This window comes from Pseudophryne corroboree, chromosome 10, assembly GCF_028390025.1.
Source record: "Pseudophryne corroboree isolate aPseCor3 chromosome 10, aPseCor3.hap2, whole genome shotgun sequence".
Classification (NCBI taxonomy): Eukaryota; Metazoa; Chordata; class Amphibia; order Anura; family Myobatrachidae; genus Pseudophryne; species Pseudophryne corroboree.
This window is the reverse complement of record NC_086453.1, coordinates 218,065,482-218,082,536: the sequence shown is the minus strand read 5'-3', so window position 1 is coordinate 218,082,536 and position 17,055 is coordinate 218,065,482.

Below are 17,055 nucleotides of genomic sequence, written 5' to 3'. Positions count from 1 at the left end.
TTCCTTCCATAAGTCCATCCACACTGGTGTCGACCCCGCAGGGGGTGACATCACATTCACAGGCATTTGCTCCGCCTCCACATCATTATCCTCATCATACATGTCGACACAGCAGTACCGACACCCAGCAGACACACAGGGAATGCTCTTACAGAGGACAGGACCCCACAAAGCCCTTTGGGGAGACAGAGGGAGAGTATGCCAGCACACACCAGGGCGCTATATAACACAGGGATATCACTATACAGAGTGTTTTCCCCTATAGCTGCCTATAATATATATATACTGCGCCTAAATTGTGCCCCCCCTCTCTTTTTTACCCTTTCTGTAGTGCAGGACTGCAGGGGAGAGCCAGGGAGCTTCCTTCCAGCGAAGCTGTGAGGGAATAATGGCGCCAGTGTGCTGAGGGAGTTGGCTCCGCCCCTTTTTCGGCGGGCTTTCTCCCGCTATTTTATCGTTTCTGGCAGGGGTTAATATACACCTATATAGCCTCTGGGGCTATATATGGTGTTAGTTTTGCCAGCCAAGGTGTTATTATTGCTGCTCAGGGCGCCCCCCCCCAGCGCCCTGCACCCATCAGTGACCGCAGCGTGTGGTGTGCATCAGGAGCAATGGCGCACAGCTGCAGTGCTGTGCGCTACCTTGGAGAAGACAGAAGTCTTCAGCCGCCGATTTTCCGGACCACCTTCTTGTTTCTGGCTCTATAAGGGGGACGGCGGCGCGGCTCCGGGAACGGACGACGAGGTCGGGTCCTGTGTTCGATCCCTCTGGAGCTAATGGTGTCCAGTAGCCTAAGAAGCCCAAGCTACCACCACTTAGGTAGGTTCGCTTCTTCTCCCCTTAGTCCCTCGTTGCAGTGAGCCTGTTGCCAGCAGGTCTCACTGAAAATAAAAAACCTAAACTATACTTTCTTCTAGGAGCTCAGGAGAGCCCCTAGTGTGCATCCAGCTCAGCCGGGCACAGAAATCTAACTGAGGCTTGGAGGAGGGTCATAGGGGGAGGAGCCAGTGCACACCAGATAGTCCTAAATCTTTCTTAGATGTGCCCAGTCTCCTGCGGAGCCGTCTATTCCCCATGGTCCTTACGGAGTCCCCAGCATCCACTAGGACGTCAGAGAAAAAGGATTTTAAATACCTACCGGTGAATTACTTTTCTCGTAGTCTATAAGGGATTTTGGGGATAGATTAATACGACGGGGTATAGACGGGTCCAAAGGAGCCACTCTTTAAATTTCTTCAACAGGGTGTGCTAGCTCCTCCCCTCTATGCCTCCTCCTACAGGTCAGTTATAGGTAAAACAGTGCCCGAAAGAGAATGACATACTTGAGAGAAGGAACACAACAAGAAGAAGTGTGGTGAGATTTACACACCAGCACACCAACATATAACCTAGCCAGAAACGCACAGCAACATTAACAGCAACAGCTGAACAGGAAACACAGAACAGAGAACTTGCAGAAAGTCACCGCACAGAGGTGGGCACCCAATATCCCTTATAGACTACGACAAAAGGATTTACCGGTACGTATTTAAAATCCTATTTTCTCTAGCATCCATAAGGGATATTAGGGACAGATTAGTACGATGGGGATGCCCCAAAGCTTCCAGAATGGGTGGGAATGTGCAAAGACATCTGCAGCACCGCCTGCCCAAACTGGGTATCCTCTTTGGGCAGGGTATCAAACTTGTAGAACTTCACAAAGGTGTTCTTCCCCGACCAGGTAGCAGCTCGGCATAGCTGTAGGGCCGAGAATCTATGGGCAGTCACCCAGGAAGAGCCCACCGATCTGGTAGAGTGGGCCTTCAGAGACTGTGGAACAGGTAAAGCTGCCGACACATAGGCCTGTTGGATAGTAAACCTAATCCAATGAGCAATGGACTGCTTTGAAGCAGGGCAACCCTTTTTCCGCGCCTCATACAGCATGAACAAGGAATCTGTCTTTCTGATCCGAGCCATCCTCTTGACATAGACTTTCAAGGCTTGCACTGCATCCAGTGCCTCCGGAGGAGCAGAAGTGTCAGAACTGGACGGAATCACAATAGGTTGATTCAAGTGAAACGTGGAGACCAGCTTCGGCAGGAACTGCTGTCTAGTCCTGAGCTCCGCTCTGTTCTTGTAAAAGACCCAGACTTTTGCACGACAAGGACCAGCTTTAACCCAGTGAATGTAAATAACATTGCTGAAATTGCTCGGATTTTGCGTCCCACCACCTGTGATCAGGACCCTGCCTCAACCAAGCTTCTAATAGGTTGTATGTGTCACACACCAGAGGCAGCAGCCGCCGCGCTTACACCTGCGTGTCTGCTGGTCCGTCTGGCGGCCCCCGCCTCCGGCGGTCATCGGGTCCCGGCGTCTGGCTGGCGCTGCTCCCGGCGGTTCCCCGGAGTGTGGGTACCGCCATAGCATCCGGCGTCACGTGGGCGGGGAGCGGGTGGCGTCACAGAACCGCTCCACCAATCCTGTTAGGGCGGGAGATTCAAAACCAGACGCCGGGCAGAGCCCCGGCGCCTGAGTATCGTCGCTTTTCCAGAGGTGATCTCCAGTGCTCCTGTGACCGCTGTGCTATCTCCTAGAGTTTCCAGCATCCAGTCTACTTTCCCAGCATATCGTTCTGCTCGTTCACCAAGTCTCCAGTGTCTTTAAACAGCGCTCACAAGTTCTTCAATCATCAGCGTCTTTGAACATTGCTCACAAAACCTTCAGTGCCTTTTATCATCGCTCACAAGTTCTTCATTCATGAGTGTCTTTATCATCGCTCACAAGTTCTTCATTCATCAGTGTCTTTATCATCGCTCACAAGTTTTCCATTTCATCAGTGTCTTTATCATCGCTCACAAGTTCTTCATTCATCAGTGTCTTTATCATCGCTCACAAGTTCTTCATTCATCAGTGTCTTTATCATCGCTCACAAGTTCTTCATTCATCAGTGTCTTTATCAACGCTCACAAGTTCTTCATTAATCAGTGTCTTTAAACATCGCTCACAAGTTCTTCAATCATCAGTGTCTCTAAACATCGCTCACAAAATCTTCAGTGTCTATAAACATCGCTCACAAGTTCTTCAACCATCAGTGTCTTTAAACATCGCTCACAAGTTCTTCAGTCATCAGTGTTTCTAAAACATCGCTCACAAATTCTTCAGTGTCTTTTAACATCGCTCATTAGCTCTTCATTCACCAGTAACTTTAAACATCGCTCACGAATTCTTTAGTGTCTTTCACCATCGCTCACAAGTTCTTCATTCATGTATCTCTAAACATCGCTCACAAATTCTTCAGTAGCCTTTGACATTGCCCACAAGTTCTCTTTCTTCCATGTGTTGCTGTATTGCTCCCTTCCCAAAATAAAGTTCTTCAGCATTTTTTCATCAAACATAATTGTCAGAGTCCTGTATGAGCAAAACCTATATCCGGCCTTCTCTGCTCCGACCCAGCTGTGGTTCCTCTTCCCGACCATCGGAGGAGCCCCCGAGTTCACAACACTCCCAATCCAGGTCAGTGACAGTATGGATATAACTGGTCCTGTCTTTGCAAAAATTGTTCAATGCTCTTTGCAGACAGGCATATTTCCTGGACCCCTAAATGAAGCAATTGTTAGACCTCTTCTTAAAAAACCTAATTTAGATCCCGACTGCATGACCAACTATAGACCGGTATCAAACTTTCCTTTTCTAGGAAAGGTTATTGAGAAAGTGGTTGCAAATCAACTGGAAACCCGCCTGACAACCCATGATATCTATGATCCATTCCAATTAGGATTCAGGAGAAGACATAGCACTGAAACAGCCCTGGTGTGTGTGTTAAATATCTTCTGATGGCAAGAGATAGAGGTGACTGTTCAATATTAATCCTCCTGGATCTCTCTGTAGCATTTGATACCGTGGACGATGGGCTTCTGATTGAGTGACTGATACATTTTTGTGGACTGGATGACACAGTCCTAAGCTGGTTCAAATCATTTCTCACAGGCAGGTCACAGAGAGTATCGTCTGGATTATACTCATCACCACCAGTGCCATTGCCATGTGGTGTCCCACAAGGTTCTATACTATCCCCCATTCTTTTTGCAGTATACATGCTCCCGCTGGGTGAAATAATCAGACGCCATGTGCTAGTATACCACTGCTATGCAGATGATACACAACTGTACTTGTCCTTTGCTCCGGGCACTGATAACCTAATAGCAACCCTAAATGGCTGTCTAGCTGAACTCCAGGAGTGGATGAGTGATAGTTGGCTGCGACTGAACCTGGATAAAACAAAGGTCCTTATGATAGGACCGCAACATCAAAGGACAAGACTGCAGCATAGCCAACCAATTAGACTTACACTCGGGGATTCAGAATTACAAACCACTGATCATGTGTGGAATCTTGGAGTTGTCCTGGATGGTGGCTTGACACTTAAACATCAGATATCAGCCACAATCAAATCCTCATTCTTTCACCTGAGGAACATAGCCAGAATCAAGCACTTAATTCCCTCAGATGATCTGACAAAAGTCATCCATGCATTTGTATCATCTCGATTAGACTACTGTAATGCCCTCTACCTTGGTCTCCCATCAAAAGAATTGCACCGCTTACAGCTGGTGCAAAACACAGCTGCCAGGCTGTTAACCAACCAGACCCCGTTCAAGCCACATAACACCTGTACTCTACTCCCTTCACTGGCTGCCTGTAAGATGGCGAATCATCTTCAAGATTGGCTTACTGAGTTTCAAAGCACAACATGATCAGTGCCCAAGGTACCTGAAGCAACTACTGACCCAATACTTCCCTACTCGATTACTGCGATCTGTAGATGAAGGACTTTTAGCAGTACCTAGAATCTCCCGTAATTCATCTGGGGGTCGACCTTTTAGTCATGCGGCTCTGACTCTATGGAACTCACTTCCCCGCACAGTGCGAGAGGCCCCAACTATAGAATCCTTCAAAAGTAGACTCAAGACTTTCCTGTTTACTCAAACATTCCCATAAGTCCCTTTAGTATCTACATGCTTCTGTATTTTATGAAAAGCTGTTCTGTACTTCATTATTTTCTGTACTATATTATGCTATGTATCTGTTAAGCGCTGTCAAAGTCAGAAAAATATCATGCTACACGTTGCCATATATTCACCTCATGTGCGTGCCTGCTGCACGTGCACATTCTCTCCCGTGCGTGCGGATATACGCAGCCGCGTGATGGCGCCTCGGCCATGCGCTCGAGCGCGTGGTATGTGCATTTACGGTAGAGTTTGTGTGCGTCTAGCGGGCGACTCAATCGTTTAATAATAGAACCAAATAGTATGTTTTATAGATAATGTTCCCCTTAATAATGACTGTAAGTTTGGTTAATGTAAATGGTCGCTGGACAGAGGAATTCCTCTTTGTATGGTACGAAGGGTCAGACAGGGTTTGAACAGCTGTGTCTGGTACCTAACTAAAGAACATTTTAATAGCAACAATCCGGTGTTGGTTAGGTAAAGATTAATCGCTCCTGCGTATAGTTATGGCCATTAGTAGATTCTGGACATTTCATATATTTGCGATTCATTACCCATGCGGCGGGAATCTTCAGATTCCCTCCCACTTGAGCAGTTTGATATAGTCACAGCCCACCTGTTCAAACTAACCTATGACCTTTTGTTATGATGCGAGGAGACATTCCTGTGTCCAATGAACAATGAGATTATAGGTCCCTTTGTAGTATACTGTACTCAGTGTATATAAGATCAGCCAGCCTGGGCAGCTCTCTCTCACTCCACAAACGGTTTTCATATTGACTAACTCGGAGCTGGTACCAGGCTGCGCAGCGATCATTCCCAGTGTGTGTAAGTAATTCTCTGTAATCATCTCGCTCTTTGTTTGTATTGGCCACATTCCCTCTCTCTCTCTGTTTAGTATAAGATTGTAACGTTATTGTATATTTCTGTCTAGATAATCTGTTAGAATTATATGTTAGTCTGTAATGTATGACTTGTGAACTGTTTACCTTTTTCAATATAACTAAAAGCTTGTTAGTAAAGGTGTTGGAACCTTAGCACGGTATCGTGTGTTCATTACATTGCAGAGGGTAATAGGAGCGTCTCGATCGCTAAAACAGCTTTAGTGTTAATCAGGTTAAGCAGCGTTATATCGCTACAGTGTTTCAGTACAAGGTTTACAGTATAAGAGTATCCTTTATGTGTGTTACATTCAAGGTTTACTGATTGTCATCTTGTGAGCGTCTGCGCCGCTCGTGATCTCCTCGTGGTCCCGAGCGTCCGCTATGCTGGTAGCGTAGCATTACGGTAGTCGCTCGCATATAGCGTGCTCGACACCACGCATTAAGCTGTGAGCGAGCGTGCCGCATGTGCGTCTCGATCACGGCCGAGCGTATGCTACGCTAAGTGCGTACCCTTACGGTACCCCATACGCCAATTGCGTACTGTGTCTCTTACCCATTATTGTAAAGGTTATAAGGTAATCAAAATCAGCATTATCAATTGGCGGCTCGTCCGTCCTCCACATATCCGCACTAGCGAAAACAAACGTTATCTGTCAGCAAGGGCGGGAAGGCAGTATCCCTTCGTATCGGGATACAGTAGTGCTGGCTAGATAAGCGTCTGTTTCGCTATGTTGAAGGAGTGCTGGTGGAATCCGGAACCGGAGGTAAGAACAGTACGCTAGTGTCTTTTAAAACTGTTTATTTCTGTTTTGCGTACACACGCACGCACACACCTGTATTTCTTTTCACTTGTGTATTTTCACATATCACTTTCCTGGTTGCCATTACACAATTGATAACGTGCTGAGAAAGATTTGTTGCTATTGGTAGTTAAAGAGTAAAAATAATATGTTAAGGAGTAATTTGTAATACACGCACACGGCTTGCCTAAGATACAAGGAAGTTTGGTGTGGTGTTCAGTAGATGATTACAGTTAAAGATCATCTACATTAATATAAACGTGTTAAATTGTATTTCTGTGGATATACCTGGCTGGCGTACACGTGTCTCTAACAAAGGGCGAGACTAGGGTACGCGACGCAAGGGCCGACGCACGGAGCATATATTACGCAACGGAGCGTCTGGGTACGCCCACATAATACAAATCACACGATAGTATTGTTTTAATTAGGCGATAAGGAGGCAACGCGAAAATAGCGCAAATCGATCTCAGTGTCCAAAATTTTAAGCTAATAGATCCTTCTCTAGTTGTAACTCCTCGGGATTAGCCTGCGATACTGAATGAAAGGGATTTCTGCGCAGAAACGAAAGTAAAGAGTACATGAGGTGAAAGAGTGTGTATACATATATAAGTTTCTAATTTTTGGGGTTTGAACCAAGGAAATCATCGAGTTCTCGTGAAGGTACATACGTGTAAGTGACTGCATGGTGGCTTGGGAGGCATCCCTTGTTAAACATATAAAAAAGAGCATTAGAGTATAGCAGACCAGGAGGTCTACTGTAGCACAGACCAGGAGGTCCAAACAGACCAGGAGGTCCAGGTACAGCAGACTAAGAAGTCCGCTATAGATAAAAAGTAAAGGAGCACAACACCAGAAAGGGTTGGTGCGGTACCCATCTAGGCCATTAAGCTCAGGCTGAAGGAATTCGCAGCCACAATTTTCGATTCCACTGGTCGCTCCGCACATAAGATTAGTTGCTTATGTGCAGAACGATTGTACCGCACGTAATTGTGTGCATTAGTTAGTAACTTGACCCAGTACCATTTGCGTACGCTAGAGGGGTCATAAACGCTATTTGTACATTCTAACGTGATTTGTGTAATTTTTTTTATTTTAAGGGAAGTTCGCTAGTCACTTGGGAACTATCCAACAACCAATAGTTACTGGAAAGGGTTAAGTGCTCTTCGGATCGCACCCACATGTTCCAGTAAATAGAGGTTCAGGTCACAGGGGCCCTAGGTCGAGTACGCCAGCGCTAGAGCAGTGTGTGGGCGTATTGGTCGACGTGGGCGAGTGAGTGGAGTACTCGGTAAACTGCCACCGCCGGCCTACCCCAGGACATCTTGGTTTTTGTAAGGGTTCGCTGAAGACCCTGATGTGAAGGTCAGAGGTAGTGAAAGCAACACCTGCAAAGATGGGGGCCAGTTGTTCAGGTAGGGGGCGATCAACCTCGGTTCGGGTTGGTTTAGTAAACCGGCCAATAGGGTCGGCAAGGTCTACAGACCAGGAGGTCCGAGATGGATCACACAATGAATGGGAAAGAATGACTGTGCATGATGGGGAAAAGTTCCCACTGGTAGGCAGTTTTAGTACCGAGGTGTTACAGAACCTAAGGAGAAGGATATGTCTCATTAAATCTGCAAAGAGACGGATCAAATATTATGATTGTTTACAATTATGGCAACAGGAAGGTGAAATACAAGGAGGATTAGCTCATACAGCTGACTCTCACTTTGGTAAGAAAAATATGGCAGCGAGAGAGAAGGTGGTTACAGAGAATGGCACACTGGTGTTTGATAAACATGCACTTAGCAACTGTATTATAGATGATAAGAACAATTGTAATAAACGTAACAAGAATAATTGTAATACTGTTAAATGTACAACTATTAACCCATGCAAGTTGCACCCCATGTTAAACTTCCCTCAGGATTACCAGCAAGAAAGTGAACCTAGCACGATGTCGGCATCTTTTCTAGCAGCCATCACACAAGACGTCCAGGTGGACACGACCAATTCGGTAAAGGCAATAATCAAACCCCCTAACGGAGGGTCAGGTGAGGTCGTGTCAACAGGTAAGTACGGTATTGTATGTTACTCACAGACAAATGCATCTTACACCGAAGAGTTAACACAAAATAGCATAATGGAACAAAATCCTGTCAGGGTGAACACAATCCCCAATGAAAGGACTAATAGTCACAAGGTCACTCGCATCAGAGACATTGCTATGCAATGTCCCTGGTCTAGGATGGAATTGATGACAATTATGTCTGAATTCCCTGATCCCAGGAGAAATCTAGCCGCATGTCAGAAGTACATTAGAGAGTTAGGTAATTCCGCAGAACCCACCAACAAAGGTTGGCGGGCAGTGCTGAGGGCATGTCTGCTCTCCAATGTTGACTCTGTGAAATTTATTACTGATTGTGAATTAGACACCGAAATACCTCAAACGGAGGAACACAATCAGGAATGTATTAAGCAGATCAACCGACAGGTAGGAGTATATTTCCCAGCCGTTGTCAAGTGGAAAGAAATCTTCTCCATAAGACAAAGAGAGGGGGAAATCACTCCTAATTACTTTCATCGGGCACTGCAGGAAATGGCTAGATACACTGGTATAGAAGATATTAAATCAAATGTACACTACAGGAAAGTAGCAGTTTATGTGTTAATAAATGGTTTAAAGGAAGTATTAAGAACGAGTATACAAGCCTCTCTACCTAACTGGAGAGATATCTCAGTGGCCGATTTGAAAGAGTCCGCTATTAATCATGACCGGAACATTAAAAGCAAGCCACAAACCCCTGTGAATAGGTCAAAAGTAAGAAGGTGTTACAACTGCTTAAGGGAAGGTCATGTTGCACGAGATTGTAGGTCTAAAAACACACACAAGATATATACACCCCCTAGCAGGGGCGGAACTGTGGGAGGCAGTGGAGTCGGCTGCCGCCGGGCTCCTGGCCACAAGGGGGCGCATCTCCTCCACTGTCTCCCGCAGCCTGAGAACTGCGCTGCTATTGCAGATGGAGGAGCTGTGTCAGTGACACGGAAGCTGCCTCCTGTAGAGAGAGATGGCACTGGCTGCAGCTAGGGGGAGCTCCAGAGCACAGCTCCTCCCGGGCCCTTAGTAAGCCAGCCGAGGGAAGCTCAGAACTCTCTGCTCCTCCATGCTCTGGATGATAGCCAAAGGTAGGCACTGTGTGGGGGGTGGGGGAGAGGTGTATTTGGGGGGGAAGTACTGTGTTTTGTGTGTGCTTGTTTTTAAGTGAGGTGTGTGTGTTTTTAAGGAAAGTTGTACATTCAAGTAAAAGAGGCATGTGTGATGTGTGTGTGAGAGTGGCATGTGTGTGAGAGGCATGTATGTGTATGTAAGTGAGAGGCATATGTGTGTGTGTGTGTGTGTGTGTGTGTGTGTGTGTGTGTGAGGCATGTGTATGTAAGTGGGAGGCATGTGTATGTAAGTGAGAGGCATGTGTGTGTGTGTGTGTGTGTGTGTGTGAGAGGCATGTGTATGTAAGGGGCCCTACACACTAGGCGATGCGCCACCAAGGTGCCCGACGGCCGATACGGCCGACGAGCGACCCGGCGGCGGGGGGGCAGTGACGGGGGGAGTGAAGTTTCTTCACTCCCCCCGTCACTCGGCTCCGTAGACTTGCAGGCAAATATGGACGATCTCGTCCATATTGGCCTGCATGCACAGCCGACATGGCCCCAGCGATGAACGAGCGCGGGGCCGCACATCGTTCATCGCTGGGGACTCCACACTGCACGATATGAACGATATCTCGTTCATTAATGAACAAGATCGTTCATATCGTGCAGTGAAATCGCTATGTGTGTAGGGCCTATAAGTGAGAGGCATGTGTATGTAAGTGAGAGGCATGTGTATATGAGAGGCACGTGTATGTGAGAGGCACTTGTGTGAGAGGTGTGTGTAAGTGAGAGGCACGTGTGTGAGAGGTGTGTGTAAGTGAGAGGCATGTGTATGTAAGTGAGAGGCGTGTGTGTTTAAGTGAGACGTGTGTGAGTGTTTAAGTGAATGAGGCGTTTGTGTTTTTTTTAATATATATCTAGTGTTCACGCTAGGTGTCTGCCCCTTTTTTAGACAGCTGAATCCCGCCCTGCCCGTTTTTGTGCGCCCTGCCGCCCCGCCGTTTGCTGCCTGCCGGACCCCTCCACGTCGGCCAGCCGTGCGCCGCCAGACCCGGTACGTACATGAGAGTCCCCCTGGGCTAAATTAACCTTGTAAGTATTTTGCAGCTGTAAACATTAATCTCAGTGCTCTCTACCTGGTGCAGTGTGCCTCAGTGCTCTCTACCTGGTGCAGTGTGCCTCAGTGCTCCCTACCTGGTGCAGTGTTCCTGAGTGCTCTCTACCTGGTGTAGTGTGCCTCAGTGCTCTCTACCTGGTGCAGTGTGCCTCAGTGCTCTCTACCTGGTGCAGTGTGCCTCAGTGCTCCCTACCTGGTGCAGTGTGCCTCAGTGCTCCCTACCTGGTGCAGTGTGCCTGAGTGCTCTCTACCTGGTGCAGTGTGCCTCAGTGCTCTCTACCTGGTGTAGTGTGCCTCAGTGCTCTCTACCTGGTGCAGTGTGCCTCAGTGCTCCCTACCTGGTGCAGTGTGCCTCAGTGCTCCCTACCTGGTGCAGTGTGCCTCAGTGCTCCCTACCTGGTGCAGTGTGCCTGAGTGCTCTCTACCTGGTGCAGTGTGCCTCAGTGCTCTCTACCTGGTGCAGTGTGCCTCAGTGCTCTCTACCTGGTGCAGTGTGCCTCAGTGCTCTTTACCTGGTGCAGTGTGCCTCAGTGCTCTCTACCTGGTGCAGTGTGCCTCAGTGCTCTCTACCTGGTGCAGTGTGCCTCAGTGCTCTCTACCTGGTGCAGTGTGCCTCAGTGCTCTCTACCTGGTGCAGTGTGCCTCAGTGCTCTCTACCCGGTGCAATGTGCCTCAGTGCTCTCTACCTGGTGCAGTGTGCCTCAGTGCTCTTTACCTGGTGCAGTGTGCCTCAGTGCTCTCTACCTGGTGCAGTGTGCCTCAGTGCTCTCTACCTGGTGCAATGTGTCTCAGTGCTCTCTACCTGGTGCAATGTATCTCAGTGCTCTCTACCTGGTGCATTGTGCCTCAGTGCTCTTTACCTGGTGCAATGTGTCTCAGTGCTCTCTACCTGGTGCAATGTGCCTCAGTGCTCCCTACCTGACGCAATGTGTATAATGTGCTCTATCTGACGCAATGTGTATAATGTGCTCTATCTGGCGCAATATGTATAACGTGCTCTACCTGGCGCAGTGTGTATAGGAGGTTCTAACTGGTGCAATGTGTATTAGGGGCACTACCTTCCCCACGAAACAACGCCCCTAGATTTTTGCTGCGCACCTTCGGTGCGCACTGTCCATGTTTTGGCCATAGGAATGGGAGCACCAAGCATTATAGTATGTACCTAAGTTTGCCCATCTAACTTAAAAATGTGCCCTCCCGAATGAAAAATGTGCCCTCCCCGTGATCAGCACCCTGCCCTAAAAAAATACCACAGTGAACACTAATTATATTGGCACACCGCTGCGCCAAAGCATCTCCATGGAGACCTGGCGGGTGAGGGAGCACTGTAGGTGTACTATAATGGTATGCTGGTGTCTGTTTTATTGTAATGACTGACTTGGAGTGCGTCCACTTTCTATGTGTATCTATATTACTATTGGGAAAGGTACCTGAGCACGCTGCTACTGTTCACCCTGGGTGCCGGATAGCTACATATGGTATGTGTGTGTATGTGTAGGGGGGCACCAAAATGTATCATGCCTCCGGGCGACTAGGACGAACTTACGCCACTGCCCCCTAGACAACGACATGACCATAATAGTCAAAGAACCAGGGAAACACAGGAAGAGCGGTTGATGGTGATGAGCATCCAAGCGTTTGAGGAGGCATCAAATCAACCAAGACCTCAGGTCACTGGCACTTGGAGGAAGTCCAGGGCTTGTTATCATTGTAAAAGAGAAGGGCATTATGCCAGTAACTGCAACAGCCCACATAAAGTCAGACCCCCTAGACAAGAACACGAGCAGAGTTACGACACTTGGAAGTATAATCAGGTATCACACATGTCAAATTTTGGTCCACACATATAATTTATGATTAGGAAAGTTGATAATTAACCTTGATAAAGCCTGAGGTAACAGTTAACAAATTGGGAGGTCATTTCTTGAAGACACAGGAATGACCGGGTAAAAATTGTAATGTATCTGTAAAATGTTTCTTTTTCCCCATCTCTGACGTTCACCGCAACAGCTCCAACATCACCTGACTACCTGACCTTTTCAGAAGTCTACCAAACCCCAGTATGACCTACCAGCATCGATGTATCCTGGCCAGATACAAAGGGTGGAGTATGGAAATACTGGTGGGAGAGACTATGCAAAGATACCATTGGACATGTAGATGTGACAGCCTGATGGTGAACGGAAGATCTGACAATGTTTCGTTGTTTATTGTTGGTTTATGTAACATATATATATATATGAATTGTTCTCTCTCTCTTTTTTTTTTTTTTTTTTTTTTCTTCTTTCTCTTTCTCATGTTTTAAAGATGGTATGTCACACATCAGTTAGACAAATGGTAATGCAAGATTTTTGCTCCTTACAGAGAGATCGCTGATTTGGAAGGAATATTGTATCACCGGAGTGTTCGTTTGGAAGACTGAGAGACAGCACCTTTGAGATGACAACAGAACAAGAAGAACAACAAGACTAGAGAACTAATTATCGTAACAAGTTTCTCTCCCCCTCAAACTATTTTTTTTTGTACCCCCATTACAAATTTCTCTTTCTCCTCCTGTAAGATGGACTCGCCCCAAGAGACTGCAGTCCGTGTTTTCCTGTTGACCATGATGTTGACCAGAGCAGTCTGTTTCGGTGAGAGTACCAGTGAGGTCAAGAAAGGATCCAGAATGGGTTTCTGATGACTGAGACGGAGGTGTAAATTTCCAATAGCAACACAATCACCAAGCAAAGGCGAGTACCAGAAAACGATCTAGCAGCCATGTTATTTATAGACATTGTGAAGGATTGTTAGCTGAAGAAAATTGCATCTGTAGGCATTGTAATAACTTAGTTGAGCACGGGTGCATAAAGAAATGTCAGTCCAGTTTCAATGTCCACATGGACCGGCATCCATTGAGTGACTATCACTCCTTAGTGGGTAAAGTGTTAAATCAGACAGACTGTTGGGTATGCTCTCAAGTACCTCAAGGTCATAGCAAATCAGGACTAGTACCATTCCCATTAACGATAGGGGAGGTACTTGAGTTAAGTGGTGGGAGGCCGGTGGACAAGAGGTTTAATATCTCTAGTCCTCCTAGTTTGAAGCTCCACCAATATCATGTGGATAGGTCCTTAGTGTGCTTTAACATTTCCAATCCCCGAAAGCCGGGAAATTGGGAAGTGTCATGGAGTAATCAAACCATGACATTCTCACATAGAGCCGATAGAATGCCTACAGATACAGAGCTCATACGCCACAGTGGAAAATATTTCCGATATAGGTATACCCTAGGAAGTAGGACAATGAGAGTTGGAGAGGTATCACCAGGATACTGTGCACAGATCGTACAAACTGATACGTGTACTAAACAGATGGGAGAATTAGGGTTAGGAGAGTTCACATGGAAAATTTGTAATATGGTTATGTCACATTCAGTCCCATATGTTCTCCCCGATGATGCATATTTCATATGCGGGAGAAAGGCGTATGAGTGGCTTGCCCCAAACTCAGAAGGGTTGTGTTATATTGGAAAGGTACCGCCTGAAGTAATGACTGTATCGCATAACAAAATTGATTTGATTTACGACCCAACCATTGAGACCACGCTGTGATAAAATGTGATTCCACAGTCCGTTTCTTTCACCCGTTTCTCCTTTGTTTTTCTCCAAGGTACAAAGACTCGTTTGGAAGAAGGATTTGAAGACCACATTTATACAAAGATTTTTTTTATGGACTATGTTGCCGGCCCCCAATATCCCTAGTGACTTTAATAAAAACGCTAGCCCAGAACTTTAGTGATTTAAAATTTTATGGACATTGAAACGGCTTTGCTCGCATTATAGCAAAAGCCCAAAGAGACTACAGTCAACATGTACATCGAGACAAGACGCAAGACAAGACCTCAATCAACAAATGTATATTAAACTCACATAGTTTATGACTGCATTTACCATAATTGCTTCTTATCTTCATTTCTACAACCTTCAGGTAATGACACATATAGTCGATAGGGAATATAGGCACAGATATCAGCACTCACATATCCCCCCATTCATGTATCATCAACTAAAATGTGCTCCCCCATTTTGTTGCAACCAAAAGCCGAAACGAGCTCGGTAAAGTTTGACAGCCCATCCACAGGCCCGTAAAACGGGATAAGAAGGAATTCAAATGTATACTTCGCAATACCTCGAAGCTTGATTTAAAACACGTACGGCACGATGATACATGACCCCTCAAACATGGATTCATACACACATGCTTCTACTATCTCACTAGGTCATACCTTTTTTCTCACCTTCTTCTCTTCTCCCTTACCCAATCATAGAAATGTATTTATACATGACATATATTTTTCTCTTTTTGAATTGTTTTAGGAAGTGGCAGTTATTGATGACTGCCAAAGGGTGGACTGTCAAAGTCAGAAAAATATCATGCTACACGTTGCCATAGATTCACCTCATGCGCGTGCCTGCTGCACGTGCACATTCTCTCCCGTGCGTGCGGATATACGCAGCCGCGTGATGGCGCCTCGGCCATGCGCTCGAGCGCGTGGTATGTGCATTTACGGTAGAGTTTGTGTGCGTCTAGCGGGCGACTCAATCGTTTAATAATAGAACCAAATAGTATGTTTTATAGATAATGTTCCCCTTAATAATGACTGTAAGTTTGGTTAATGTAAATGGTCGCTGGACAGAGGAATTCCTCTTTGTATGGTACGAAGGGTCAGACAGGGTTTGAACAGCTGTGTCTGGTACCTAACTAAAGAACATTTTAATAGCAACAATCCGGTGTTGATTAGGTAAAGATTAAACGCTCCTGCGTATAGTTATGGCCATTAGTAGATTCTGGACATTTCATATATTTGCGATTCACGACCCATGCGGCGGGAATCTTCAGATTCCCTCCCACTTGAGCAGTTTGATATAGTCACAGCCCACCTGTTCAAACTAACCTATGACCTTTTGTTATGATGCGAGGAGACATTCCTGTGTCCAATGAACAATGAGATTATAGGTCCCTTTGTAGTATACTGTACTCAGTGTATATAAGATCAGCCAGCCTGGGCAGCTCTCTCTCACTCCACAAACGGTTTTCATATTGACTAACTCGGAGCTGGTACCAGGCTGCGCAGCGATCATTCCCAGTGTGTGTAAGTAATTCTCTGTAATCATCTCGCTCTTTGTTTGTATTGGCCACATTCCCTCTCTCTCTCTGTTTAGTATAAGATTGTAATGTTATTGTATATTTCTGTCTAGATAATCTGTTAGAATTATATGTTAGTCTGTAGTGTATGACTTGTGAACTGTTTACCTTTTTCAATATAACTAAAAATAAGAATTTACTTACCGATAATTCTATTTCTCGGAGTCCGTAGTGGATGCTGGGGTTCCTGAAAGGACCATGGGGAATAGCGGCTCCGCAGGAGACAGGGCACAAAAAGTAAAGCTTTACGATCAGGTGGTGTGTACTGGCTCCTCCCCCTATGACCCTCCTCCAAGCCTCAGTTAGGTACTGTGCCCGGACGAGCGTACACAATAAGGAAGGATTTTGAATCCCGGGTAAGACTCATACCAGCCACACCAATCACACTGTACAACCTGTGATCTGAACCCAGTTAACAGTATGATAACAGCGGAGCCTCTGAAAAGATGGCTCACAACAATAATAACCCGATTTTTGTAACTATGTACAAGTATTGCAGACAATCCGCACTTGGGATGGGCGCCCAGCATCCACTACGGACTCCGAGAAATAGAATTATCGGTAAGTAAATTCTTATTTTCTCTATCGTCCTAGTGGATGCTGGGGTTCCTGAAAGGACCATGGGGATAATACCAAAGCTCCCAAACGGGCGGGAGAGTGCGGATGACTCTGCAGCACCGAATGAGAGAACTCCAGGTCCTCCTTAGCCAGGGTATCAAATTTGTAGGATTTTACAAACGTGTTTGCCCCTGACTAAATAACCGCTCGGCAAAGTTGTAAAGCCGAGACCCCTCGGGCAGCCGCCCAAGATGAGCCCACCTTCCTTGTGGAATGGGCATTTACATATTTTGGCTGTGGCAGGCCTGCCACAGAATGTGCAAGCTGAATTGTATTACACATCCAACTAGCAATAGTCTGCTTAGAAGCAAGAGCACCCAGTTTGT